Consider the following 15,101-nt stretch of genomic DNA (forward strand, 5'->3'; position numbering starts at 1 on the left):
GAATGATACAGAAACTCCAGATTTAAGTTAAGTAGCAGTGCATGAAACAAGTTATAGTGCAACAATAATACTGAAATGTCCTTAAAACAAATAATTAGCACATAAGACAAGAACATAAGTTAGTTAGAACAAGAACATGGTAAAGTTTTTGTTCAAGGTGCAGACCAAAGTATGAATCATGTTGTCTCTGCACAACCATAAATCAGGTCCATAGTAACAGTGCAATGAGTAACATTATGGTTCAGATAGTGTTGCAGGTTTATTGGTTTTATAATGTTCCTGATTAAAAACGGATTCATAGTGAAAACAGAGCAGATACTTTCAAACGTGTCCAATCTTTCACTCATCATTGACATGATTTGGTGCTCTCAGACAGAAAAGGCTGCAGGTGGCACCTTCTACATGCATGAGCCGACAACGGCCCTTCAGGGGGTCTGGGAGCCGCTCGCACACACAAAGACAGAGGTGGTGGGTCATCAGGGCTTTTTCCTCAGTAATTGCACAACCCTTTTCAATGGAGAGCTGCCCTGCTGTGTGCATGGTGCCCTCCTATGATGGGCACTATGGTGCCCTACTTTGGTTGGCGAGATGGTTGCATTTTTTACATAAATTGTGTGTGTGTGTGTGTGTGTGTGCGCGCGCGTCTGGTTTCATGACTGACAAGCAAGATGATTCAAAGTGTCACCGACACACAGAGCTTTGCAAACAGCTTGTGTTCAGGCTGTGTGTGTACGTGGGGAGGAGCAGCGTGTGCATGTATAATCCTCTCACAACATGCCACTGTGTGTGTGTGTGTCTGCAGGGAGTGTGTTGTGTACTTTCACCAATTCTTCTCTGCAGAACTGTTTTCCTGCAAAAACAAGGGCACGGGACAAGGTCACATTAACACACACACACACACACACACACACACACACACACGGACTCACACTCAGATGGGCATACGCACACATTCTTCCTCCTAATGCTCTTTGGTGTAGACACGCCTGTTCACTCACATCTGCACTGACACCATTTAAAGAGTCAACAAAGCATCGACTAGGAGTCCAAACTGGGAATATTAGCAAGACATTTTCACTCAGAACGAGAACCTAAGTCAAGCGACAAATCTCCTTTTTGCCAGACATTGTTGGGTTATCTGGATCAGTGATCCTGATCATGGTACCGTGATTATTCACACTAAAAAGAAATTACTGTTTGCATTAGTAACAAAGCTGTTTTTTTAGCTGTAATACATTAATACCCATACAGTAGGTCCAGTTGTACACACATACCCTTTTTTTTTTTCTAAAAGCGATGAAATGCACATTCCGAATCCAATTTGGATCAAACTCCACAGAGTAATTGTCAAACCAACCAGACATAAGTGATTCAAATTCCATAAAGATCGGTCAATTATGAAATTGACAATGAATTTTTTTAAATTTCCAGAATGATGAGAGTTAAAGATTTTTTGATTTCTTTAAAATTCATCCAGAATCACTATATTGATCTGAATTCACTTCAAAATGTAATGACGTAAGGTCTATCATTGGTTAAAATTTAGTCAAAATCTGTTTAGTATATTATTTAATATGCACAAAAATATGAATAAAAGCCAACCAAGGTTTTCCCTCATTTTCCATCATTATGTGGACTTGACGACCAGAGGTGCCAGAGGTAGTTGAATACTGTACCATGCTGACTCCAACATCAAAGCAGCATTCAGAGCACCCATCCCCCCACTTAGGACCATCAGACCTGTCTGTCACGCTAACCCCTGCCTGCAGACCTTTTCTCATCCAGCAGACCTGCATCAAAGCTGGTGATAGAGTGGCTCTGTCGGCCTACGTCCACAAACGCACGTACGGACAATCAAACTCATCAAGTCTCGGGTGTGAGCCCTCCTGAGGAGCAGGTGCTGATGCTCCAACCCGCTGGAACCAGGATTAACCCACAAAAGGCCATCAATCCAGACCAGATCCCAGTCTGTATACTGAGTGTGCAGAACAGCTGGTGTTTGTCCTGACAGACATTTTTAACACCTCCTTGCTGACTCTGGTTCCTCCCTCCGACAAGCTCGCAGCCATTATCCCGGTTAAAAAAAAACTCACTGTCTCCACCCTTACGGACTATCGTCCTGCCATACTTACCCCAGTAATAACAAAGGGCTTTAAAATACTGGTCAAAGGTCACATAACCTTCATTCTCCACCCTTCACTTGACCCACTCCAATTTACCAACCACCCAAACCGCTCTACAGAGGATGCAGTATACACAGCTCTCCATCTGAGCCTAGGGAACCTGGAGAATAAGGATACTATTTGTGAATTTTAAATTCGGCCTTTAGCACCATTAACCGTTAACAAACTGGGACCATGAGGGCTAAATACATCCTCCCAGAACTGGAATTTGGACTTTTTTTTAATGGAAAACCACACAAAAAATAATCAATACATTTTTTCTGCCTTTTTATTTACCAACCACACCTGCATTTGTTGTCTTAAGTTGACACTATATGGAATATTTTAGCTATATGCTTTACTCTCATTCATTTTCTACTTTCTATCTACGTTTTCTTTTCTTCAAAAGGAAACAACTTAATTACTATTTTTAAGTGATCAGTGTTCATTTCTATTCTATATTTAAAATTGAGCTTTATATATTATTTGATTAACCCTGAACAAGCAAAAATAGCCACCATTGTTTCCCCATTGAACATATGCTGTTGTGTGTACACGTGTGGTGTCTCTGGAGCGGTAATTTAAGCAAACACAATGTCCTCCCTTAGCACTTGTGCACACACACACAAACACCACCTGTCATTATGATGGAAGTTCAGTCAGGACACACTGCAAAATTATACCCAGTGTCGTACCTGTCATTATGTATAGAGCCACGCAGACAAGGCACAGCGGTTATGGATTATACACGTACCGAGATGGGTCTTAGTGGGTTACAAGGTGCTTTTAAATTCACAACCCTGTAATACATATAGTGTGTGTGGAAAAACGTTGGTTTAAGTTCCCATCCACACAGGATATGAGTGGACATGAGTCAAATGTTGTTAAAAACACAATGCTGTCATGGAGAGATCTGTGAAATTAGCGTCACTGGTTTAAACATAAGGGTGTAACGAAATAGTCAACTCACAATACATAAGAAATGCGACATATGGCTCACACGATACAAAATACTCGATACGATATAAAAAATGTAATTAAAATTCCCAATGAAGAGTAACTAATGTGAAACAAATTTTTGTTGATGAAAAAAAAAAATTGACTGCAAAAGTTGGAGACTGTGTGGAAATGTGTGGAAAACAAATTTACCAATTTAAATGTTTTTTAAAATTATTATTAATCATTTCTCAAACGTAAAAGTTTTGAAACTTGGACTTTCCATTCATCAGCTGCTCTTTCTGTACTGCACCAATGTTTTGGCCTGTGTGTGATTCAAATATCGCTCGTGTTTGGAGCACGTAGCTTTTCATTTCCCAATCATCGTCTCAGTGGTGTGGGCTCTCACTCTTATGTAGCTTTAAGTAGCATCTGAGAATGAACATTTTATTGTTTTCACCGTGCTCTGTCTCAATCTCTGCTTAGAAGAGGCTTTAGCGCTCAAATGTCCACGGACACGTTGGCTCATATCCAGACAAGCGTGCGCTTACCGTGGTGTTCGCTCATTCGCTGTTTTAGCTGGGTTGTTTTTTCGGTGCATCACTACGAGTCGCTGAAGCGTCTGCGTTGTTCGCCATCTTGCAAACACTGTAGTGTCTGAGCTGCTGTGGGGAACTTTTTTTTAATTGATTTTATTTTGTGCACCTTTGAATATTATGTCGCCCTTTTTTATTTTGCAAAATTTTGTGCCACGGAAATTCATTACATCTTACATTCCGAGATACAGTAACAAAACAATGAGGATTGAATTACAAAGGTGGCACATTTATAGAGCATAGCAAGTCAAAAATAGTGAACTAACAGTTAAAACAGATTCATTATGATGTTTTTAACTAAATGTTATTGAGAACTGAACATACAGAAGCAAACGTTTACTTTTAATCAAATCCTAACACACTCTTAAAGGGATTCGCCACTGTTTTTACAAATCTGGCCTAAAATTTTTGAAATGTAATCATAGATGTATTCCTAACAAAATGCATGATTCTACAACTGTGATTTTATTGCCTTTTAAAAATGGGACTACTCTACAGTTTTAGGGAGTGTGTTTCGCCATCTTGAAATCACGTAAATGATGATGTCACACGGCTCCACTGCCTGTAAGCATCCTATTGCTTTCTATTGGAGTGAAACATTCAACCTGCTTTTTAGATCATTTTGCAGCTTTTTTGGTCAAAATGCCAATTTGTGCTGCTTTTGGTTACTCTGAAAACCAGGTAAAGTTAAAGAAGAAAAGAGAAAGAGGATAAAAACCGTGAAAAAAATCCGTGACTGCAGGGAATGACAGGTCATTGTCTACTATGAAACCGCAGAGTTGGATAAATATGGTGCATGATAATGCTTTTTGTTAGGCATCCATCTTCTAATGATTACATTTAAATTATTTTAGGATAAATGTGTAAATACAGTGGAGGATCCCTTTAAAAAAGACATTATTTACAAAAGGTCACTTGTTTTGTCTTTGACTCCTTTTAACCTACATTTGACCTCCTACTTTATCCTGATGTTTACCTCTGCGGTCTTATTCTTTACTTCTCCTTGAACTGAACAGAACACAAGCTGATGAGTCTCCAGATCCTAAGCCGAGCTGTGACCGTCTGAGGGGAGGAAGAATAATATTAATGTAGGTTAATGTGTAGAAACAAATCACAAACCTAAAGTATTGTTTTTTGGTGTGTGAAGCTGTGAAGGTCTAAACAGAGAACAAACTGATTGAAGTTGACCTTTCTTTGGAATCGGCACCGAGTGAGACTGATGAGGGATGGATTGAAGGAGACCAACAACCTCCATGGCTCTAGCAGCTGAGCCTGTTTGTGGAAACCTGAAACAAGAGATGGTGTCAACTTTCCAAACTTGGGTTTGGGGGGAGAGGGGGTGACGTCTGCGACCGTCATCAGGGACTGTTTTCACCTTGTGTTCTCAAGCTGTGAGCTTTTCTTTAATCAGATAGAGGAACAATAAGGAAGCGGAAAGGGAAAGAAGAAGTGGAAAGTTTGGTGTTTAGTTGAAAGAAAACTTTCCCCCAAAGAGAGAAAAACAGCAGGAAATTGGGAAACTATATGTAGAACAAAAGCCGGAGTTTGGGGTATGAGGGTGTTGTTGATGTCTGTGCGTCTTTGTCCGATCCATCTGTCTGGCTTTATCTCTTCTTGCCACCCCCCCACTGGACACTCTGCAGCTACCCCCTCCTCCCTCTGCTCCTCCAAAGCATCACCACCCCCTCTCCGTGAGCGCACACACCCTCCTCAGTGCCACGGTCCATTCCCCGCTACGCGCCGGCGGGCGAGGAAGAAGACTCCTCCCACAGCAACTGGTGGCATTGTTCTCATATGTGCTGCACATATGTGACCAGTTGCTCATAGTGTGAGCATCTGCTGCTCTTTCCGACTTTAAGAACTGCTACTCAGTAGAATATAAAATCTAATTGTCATATCAATTCTCTGTTGTCGTTAAAGCTGCTACTCACAATATATTTTTATTGGATGCCTCATAGATCAATGAATCGAACATCATTTACTCATGAAATTAGTTTGTTTTGCTCTTTGATCTCACTGTGAAAACTCTAATTGGCATTTGCAAAATAGTTTTGTGCATAACCAGATTAATGATTACCTCATTTTTACTGTGATTTCTTGTGTTTTTTTTGTTTTTTTACCAGACAAGTAGGACAGTGATTCATTAGACACGGTTTTTGTTCTCGTCTATCCATCCATCTTCCGCTGCTTATCCATAGTCGGGAGGCGGCGGCAGCATCCCGAGTAGTGACTCCCAGACTTCCCTCTCCCCAACTACTTCGTCCAACTCTTCCCGGGGAGAGCTGAGAGACATACTCTCTCCAGTGTGTCCTGGGTTTCCCCGGGGATCCCCTCCGGATGGACGTGCCCTGAACGCCTCACTAGGGAGGCATCCAGGGGGCATCCTAATTAGGTGCTCGAGCCACCTCATCTGGCTCTTCTCAATGCAGAGGAGCGGCAGCTCTACTCAGAGCCCCTCCAGGATGACTGAGCTTCTCAGCCTATCTCTAAGGGAGAGCCCATCCATCCTACGGAGGAAACTTATATCGGCCGCTTGTACCCACGATCTTGTTCTTTCGGTCTTGACTGAAAATGACCTCAAATGTTGTAGTTTGTTTTCGGTAATCCCCATGATATCAGGATGAAGTAAAACACTTCAAAGCATCCATCTCCACAACTCCACATCCCACAATGCAATGTGCAAAAATGTCAACAAACTGAGCGTTAATAGTGTGAAAATGGTGCATTTAAGCCTAGCTTGGTCTTTTATTTCTACGTAGGGTTTGTTGTGTTCTCCCTTAGCTTTCATTTAACAAAGAATAAAAACAGCTGGATTAGTGAATCGGTGTTAGTCCTAAGTAAAACTAGCATCCTTACATTGGGGGGAACTGATCTAGAAATAATTTGTCAAAAGAACTCAGAGTCAGGACCCTCCACTCTAATCTGTATTGTTCAAATCAATAGAGGCACCATTATTTTCATAGGATAAATGGTTTAAGATGAAAAAATATAATATATTTAATCCTTGGGGCTCCTTTGAAATCAAACCTGCACCTTCTGCTTATTCAGTTTAAAAAAAATCTCATTCAGTTTTAAAGGTATTGAGGAGGATGTTATTTTGGCTTCAAATTCCAGGTGGATCTTCAAGACTATTGATCCTCCTAATTGTTAATCATTCTGGTGATATGTTTACGTAAGGCTGCCGTACGTGCTCGTCCCTAGCTAGTTTTTGCTTGCTGCGCATGCGCACTTTTCACTTACCGGTGACGAGTCTGACATAGTGGGAAAAGTGCAAATCTTCTTTTGGAAAGTAAGCTTCTTTGAGCGATGCAGACACCAACTTGAAAACTGAGCTCGTGCACGCTCTCTTGCACACGTTTAATAGGCGTTCCCTCGTGGGAGCAGGTAGAGTGTTGCGCATGTGAGTTTTTGCAAAAAGTGGAGAGGGCGTTTCTTTTCTAAACTTGGGTAAAATCCTGCTCTTTACCTTTAAGACTAATAGTATGAACCTTGGCCAGAGGTTATCTTTTATTAACATGTTCATAATACCATGATCACTCATGCTGTTATAATGTAATGTTTCCAAATGTGAATCCACTTTCGAGGGTTGCTGGTGCCAAGGATGAGTCAAAGAAAGGCAGATGACTCCTTGCAGTGAGAATTTCATTTATCATAAACCCAGACCCACTGGAAACTTAACCCAGCGTGTCTCACTGCGAAACAATGCCTCCTAACCACTCATTTCATATTCCATCTACCTTTGTACATATTTGGAAGGTTAATGACACAAATGAATTATTTAGAAAAGTTATAATCAGCAGTGATACACACAGCTGGGGTGCCCAGAGGGAAGATAAACACTGTTTTGGAGGACATCAAAGATGTCCTTGCTGAGGTGTGGTTGATTCAGGAGAGGAAGGTTGAGTTTGTCTCTTTGAACTGGTTCAGTTGTTGGCAGGATCCATGAGGGCTCCCCTTTGTCTGGCTCCCATATCATATTCAGGGTGGAGGGAAAAAAACCTGTCGATGTGGACGCATTCAGTCAAATTCGTTGTGCTCTATTCTGGAAAAACCAAAGAAGCTTGGATCGAGAGGCAGACATCAGCACGACCAGCACGTGCACGCAAGCTCTTTAGGAAATATGCGAGGCATTAAACATTAGCAGATAAACAATGCTCACAGTCACGTTTCTCCTCAGAAACAGGCACAAACGCAAGCTAATGTCATTGTATCTAATCCTGTACCCAAAACAACACAATGTTCTCTCGCAGCCGCCAGAATATTAGTCATATCCCCATATTTACCGCAGAGAACGAGAAAAAAGCTCTGACCTATAAACCAAAAGAACAGCTGCTCGTGGCTTATTTCACTTCTTGTAACTTTCAAACAAAATCAACATCAAATTGCAAGCTCCAAATGAATGTCAAAAGCTTTGAATTATTGACTCTCGCATGTTTCTTAAAAAGGAAAAAAAAAACACCAAACACAAGAGCCACAAGGTAAAGAAAGTAAAATGAAGAAGTACCTTTAAATTTAACAGGAAACATGCGTTTAAATACACAGCCAAGTGTTGGCAGCAGCAGTGGAAGCTTTCAAATAAAGGAGTGCTTAGTGAATGCAAATGATGAAGGGCTATTGTTGCAAAATTCAAATAAACCCAAGTAGGAGCAGGCTCTCGAGCACTTTACACACATGCACAACGTACACACACACACACTGGAACTTTAACCAGCTGGTTTCCTTCATGCTGGACAGGTCGCCACATGTGTGTAACAAAAGATACATTCACTCCTAATCGATACAAGGACAACTTTGAACTGTGGCAAGAAGTCAAAGAACATAAAGAATCCTCACACAGATGAAAAATACTTTTCTTTTCTAAGATGTTAAATTTCCTCAGATTTTGTCTTGACAGAATTTCAAAAATGGATTTCCCATGCTAAAAACGCTTGTAAACGAGGTATTACATGAGTTTCTAAGTTATCTAGATCAAAAGTTACCATCTTGAATTTGGAGAAATGGTTACCCAAGTATAGGGTGACCATTCGGCTTGTTCGCTTCCCTTCGCTTTCTCCTTCAACATACCAAAAAGAATACCAAGTTTTTTGATTATTCAAAACTGTTTTATGTTAACTTAAAATGTTGCCTTTTTTGACTGATGGCCCCTTTAAATTTGGTTCAGTCGTTGTAAACTGACCTTTTATGAGACATTCAAATTCAATAGATTTGGATTTGACACTGAATTTTACTCTGTATCCACAAAATAACTTTAGAAATGGATTTCCCACGCAGAAAAACCTCGGAAACGAGGTATTACATGACTTCCTAAGTCATCTAGATCAAAAGTGGTAGAATCCATGATGGCCGCCATCTTGAATTTGGAGAAATGCTAAAGGTTACCCAAGTAATTTTACTCTCCAACTGATATAAAACATGTTTCCATTACAAAACTTTACAGTAGTTAGCATTACAGGGTCTGATAAGGGATATTGTTGGTGGCAACTTTACTATAGTATTTTTATGATATCAAATTCTATAAAGTATAGCATTACCAGATTTTATTAATTTCCTTTAAATAAGGAAAATAAGCCTTATTTCCAAATGCTATGCTTTTATGTACAGAAATGTGCTTTTCTTTCTCACATTATTAAATACTACATGCATATAAATAAACATTTGAATGTATGCCAGAGTGTGTGGAATGTAAAGCTATGGGTAAATAGTAAATGCATGTACACACAGATGTTCAAGCGAGACCATAATTTTTATTTATAACTTTCTCATGCATACATGAATATTAATTATTTTGGAGGTTTTTTGTCCTCCAGTTTGCGCGTGCTTATCAGATATTTAAGCCTTTCCTTGCACTCAGCCAATGATTCAATGGAATCAAAAAGTAGGCCAAGCATATGCAGCCGTAGTCAGTGTGCTTTTATGTTCCAATGCAGTTTGCATGGTGGATCTACAGAGGGGAGCGTTTCCATTTTCAGCCCTAAAGGATGGAGGGAATGGGGATATGGAGACAAACACGAGGAAAATGGAAGCCTTGAGAAGAGCTTTGCTACGTTTACTTTGATTTCACAGTTTGCCCAGCAGCGTGGTGCCTTTATTACAGATTTCCACCAAACAGCACCAAAAAAAAAAAAAGAAAGAAAGAAAAAAGATCATTTAATTTAACCTAAATTGGGAACTTTTAAAAATGGGAATCCATTAACAAAATCAAAGCAGAAACAAAAAAACAATACCAATAAAATAATTTTAATATATAGTGTATATAGCATTCATTTTAATTCTATAAGGTTCCCAAAATTGCACTTTAATGGTTGACGATTGTTGATTTGTGGCATCCTAATCTTTTACACACTTGTATATTTATGAAATGTTATTGTTCATTACAAATATCATTTAACAACAACCTACTCTTAGTTTACGCATATAATTATATATTCAGGTCAGGCACTGTTGTCGGACAAAAGGCCTCCAATTCATCCCTAAAATGTTGTGCAAGGGATGAAAGAAAAATGTTTTTATTCTACATACCTTTTATTTAACCAGTGAATCCAGTATATCAGCGTTCATCACAGTGGGGCCTAAAAAATATGCTGTATCCATATTGATGTGAACATTATTATTATTATTTGTTTATTTCTGTCATTGTTTTGTGTGGTTTGGATGTGATTTTGTCATTTTCTCCTATGTTGTGTTTCTGGTGTCATTTTGTGCATTTTCGTGTTGTTGTTTGTGTGTATTTAATATAATTTAATACAATTGTGTTTTGGTGTCATAACATGTATTCTGTCATTTTGTGTGTTTTGGGATCATTTATTATATATTCTTTCTCTTTTGGGTGCTTTTCTTGTTGTTTTGTTATTTTGTATGTTTTTGTCTCATTTTCCCTGTTTTTGGATACTTGTGTGCTTCAGATATAATTTAGTTTATTTTTCTATCCTGTTCTGTGTTTTTCTTGTCATTTCTGTCATTTTTTTCTGCCATTTTGCATATTTTTCTATATTATTTTGGTGTATTTTCTAGTCATCTCTTGTATTGTTGTGTCACTTGATGTGTTCTTTGTGTAGTTTTGTGTGTTTACTTTTTGGGGGGGGGGGGGGGGGCACACGAATTTAAACCGAAGGCCACTTGTGGCCCCTGAGCCGCCTGTTGCCCACGTCTGTGGTATAGACCTAAATAAGCAAGAAGGACCCAGATGTTTTCCCACTACAAAAACCACTTCCAGCTGTGCTCTGAAGTCCTTCAGGAACCCTAAGCTGGACAGAAGAGAGGGAAAAATCATTGAGTAGGAGAGGAAACATCTTGACACATGAGTAACAGGAGCGTACACAGAAGATGATGAAGAAGAGGAGCAGTAGAGTCTGTAAAGGGCAGCAGATGTTTTTCTTGTTAGAAGAATGATGAGCTCCTCCTATACAGTTTATACACTGGCCTGTTCTGTTGACTGTTGCAGTGACTCGGACCACTGGAGCTCAGTGAAGTGTGTGACGTGAGTAGGAGCACGCACCACTTCTACTCCTCTGCTCTCGTATACTTGTCTCGTAAAATATCAAGGATCAAAGGTTCAGTGGAGAATCTTTGTTGTCATCCATGGCTGGGTTGAAAGCAGAGATCATCACGTATTATTAGATTTAGCATTATCTTTAATATTTAGCCTCACTGTGATAGAATAACTATGTAATACATCATCATAGGCGTGATATTTAGGTGAATGTCACTACTTCCAGGATGTATGTTAACAATCACAGTCCCCTTTTTCCCAAATTAGAATAATCAACTGCAAATATTAATAATTATGGTATCTATTGAAACATAGAAGTGTCACTTTGTGTTTTCTTAGTGTCACTTTGTGTGTTTAGGTCTCATTTCGTAATTATTTCTCTCCTTTTGGATGCTTTTGTTGTCGTTTTGTGTGTTTGTAGCATATTTCTGTCTAATTTTCAGTGTTCTTGTTGTCACATTGTGTACTTTTGTTGTTATTTGGGTGTTCTAGGTATCAATTAGTATATTTTTCCCTTCTCTTCTGTGTTTTTGTTGTTGTGTAATTTTTTTTCGGTCATTTTGAAAAACTTTCCTATTATTTTTCGCATAAAAGCCATAAAACACTTGTGTTAAACTCATGGCCCGAGGGCCAAATCCGGCCCTTTGGAGCATCCAATTCAGCCCGCAGGAGAAAGTCAAAATGACAGAGAAAACAAACTCTACAATATTTGCATGTGCTCACAGTTGCTTATATCGTATGATTACAGTCATTTTTCATGTTAAACTACTGAAAAAACTCAAATTTCTTACAAAATCCTTCAATTGTCCTCAAATTATTACATAATATTTCCCTTGATTAAATAGAAATTGGTCACAAAATCTAGGATATCTGTCACTTATTGCTTATTACTTGTTTTTCCACTTAAAATGTGTGGCCCACACGGATTTGGCCCCTGAAATAAAATGAGTCGTAAAAAGATTATAGGACATACCTTGAAAATAATATTTCCTCTTTTAAGTACATTTTTGCTTTTTCTATCTGCATTAAAAGCCACAATAAAATGAAGTTGTTTAATAAAAGTATGAGCCTGCATGATAATGACGCAGAGTCCAAAGGTCGTACACTTTTATCTTAGCGTTACATTAGCTGTTAGCTCATCATTAGCATTGTGTTTATTGTTGCGTGTGATCTTATTCAATCGGGCCAAATAAAAGCCCACAACGATAAGACACACATGGCCCCAGGGTCACCTGTGCTCAGCATTACAATTAAACCATTCATTACTGGTTCCACTCCACGTTGTGAGTCCTTCATGGTAATCAGTAACGTCCCAGAGGAAAATTAGCCTGCTGCAGTTACACATTAAGCTGACACTTCTATGTAGGTCATGGTTGTTTGCGACACTAAAAATTTTCCACTTTCTCTCGTATCAGCCTGAAACACCAACATGGGAGGTGTTGTGTGCTTGATTGTTTATTGGCATTGTTTCTCAGAGATTATGGCCTGTTTAGGTGGTGACATTGGCCACCTTCCAATGAAGAGGTTGTTGTTTTGATGACCGACGGTCCAAAAGACGTTCAGTTTTGACGACTTTCTCTGAATGGAGGACGAGGACTGGAAGGAAAGCAGGATGTCGGATAAATGGTTGTTCATGTGTGAGATTAAGTGATTGTAAGCAGCACTTTTTAGTGCATGTTGAAGCCAAACTTCTTCCTTTCTGGTTTCTGTTTGCATAATCTCCCTGTGTGGGAGTTTCCCAGTAGAAGTATTTTGTATTTATGCAGCAAGTAGATTTCACAATAACATGTAAACTGTCCAAAAAAAGTAAAAGTAAGTATTGACAACTTTGTTTAGTTATTTCCTAAAAATGAACATTCAGATATACAGATCTGTGCTATTGAATATTTGTGTTTCTAGGGATGCTACTTCCTGATTTTGGGTGCAGCTTCCTGTCTGATAAATACAGGAAACACAAGTTTAAAACACAAAGGCTCCATTTGTTCATACTGTTATTGCCGTACACACAGTCAAATGCTTCACAGAGGGTTGACCAAATGCCTCTTTAGCTTTTCACAGAAATATGCGATAAGTCAGACATGAGCAACTGGCCTGTATTTGTGCCGCCGCCAAATCAAATCCCCTAAAAATGGCAAATTAAGAAGTTGGAAACCCAACATAACACACAACGTAACTCTCAAAACACACAAAATGAGAGAAAAATGCACAAAATGTAAACAAAAGTACACAAAATCACACAAAGATAACAAAAAATACACTAAATGACTCTTACAACACACAAAACATCCACAAATGCACACCATCAACCACCTAAACACATACAATGACTATAGACATGTAAAAAAACAACACAAATGCAAAATGACCCCAAACAAAATGTGAACAAATATAAACAAAAAACACAAATCGACAACAAAAAGCCAGAAAATGACAACAATACACAAAATATTGACAAAAACACACAAAATATTGACAAAAACACACAAAATGACTCAAAAAATACACAAAATGACTCTGAAAACCCTGTTTCTTGTATAAATGCTTAGATCGGTCCTTATTCTAAATGATGACGTGAATGTTGATAATGTGGCCCTTTGCATCAGACTAAAGTTGCCAATCCTTATGTGCTAGGATGTAGGTGACCACAGCTGATATTTGTTTCATTAGTAAATGCTTACATTTGTGTTTTTTTAAACCATTAGTACTCATTGATTAGAAACTTGCTTAAATTTTCTACTGAAACCGAAGTTGAACTCTTACAAATCTGGAGCAGAATCATCAGGAATGAGGTCGATATAAAAGGAATGACCAAGACGATGTAACTAAATGTAACTAAATGTCCCACTTGCTTTAGTGGAAGTTGCTTTAGAATAAGGATGTATCGACAAAAAGGACTGGGATTTACTTTCAGAGCGCTCAAACTTAGTGTTTTAGTTTAAATATCAGATTTTTTACATTTCTAGTCATGTGAAAGTAATAGGAAGAAATAGGAGCTTTTTGGATACGTTTCTTTAACTGAGATACTAATCTTGTGCATACTGTACCTAAATCTTTTTCTCATTTGAAGTCGAGCACAAACACTTTCTGCACATAATTAAACTGTACAGTTGTCATTTTATGTGTGTATATTTATATTTATATTGTTTTTAATAGATGTGGCTTGTATGATATATATTATTTGTATTGTTCTGGAGCTGTAACAAAAAGGATTTACCCCTATTAAATATTAACGTATTTCTGATTTTGATTCTGACAAAGTCTTTGGTACATTATGCGGCTTAAGTGTTTTCGCTAAAAAAAAACACTGGGGTTTTGAAATGATCAGATTGTGTGTGTGTGTGTGTGTGTGTGTGTGTGTGTGTGTGTGTGTGTGTGTGTGTGTGTGTGTGTGTGTGTGTGTGTGTGTGTGTGTGTGTGTGTGTGTGTGTGTGTGTGTGTGTGTGTGTGTGTGTGTCTGTGGGTGTCACACAGCTGTGCTTCCTGTCAGCTGTTTACCTTTGTAATTATCACCCCCTCAAATACGCATTCAATGTTTTCCCGATACTTTGCATATTTTCCATCTAGCGGTACATTAAAGTCTTCTCTTTCAATCACAGTACATTTTATCTCTTCTCTGAGTCACGTACGATCCCTCAACCTTTCATTCTAACTTTTTATTCAGCCCCGTTTCCGTTTTCACAACACCCTGTTCTTTTCATTGCTACGTGCTAACGTGCTAGCAATGTGATCTTCTTGTTAACACAAACGGGAAACAGCTGAAGTGCTGCACGCTGTGTTTTCCTGTCAGTTTCTCAGAAAACTGAACCAATGACACACATGTCTCATAAAACTGTAGCTGCTACGGTTTCAACGACTGGGGCACAACATGCTGACTGTGCGGTTAGCGGTTAGCATGTTCACTGTGTTTACAAGCAACGA

Source organism: Gouania willdenowi, chromosome 6 (assembly GCF_900634775.1).
Source record: "Gouania willdenowi chromosome 6, fGouWil2.1, whole genome shotgun sequence".
Taxonomy (NCBI): Eukaryota; Metazoa; Chordata; class Actinopteri; order Blenniiformes; family Gobiesocidae; genus Gouania; species Gouania willdenowi.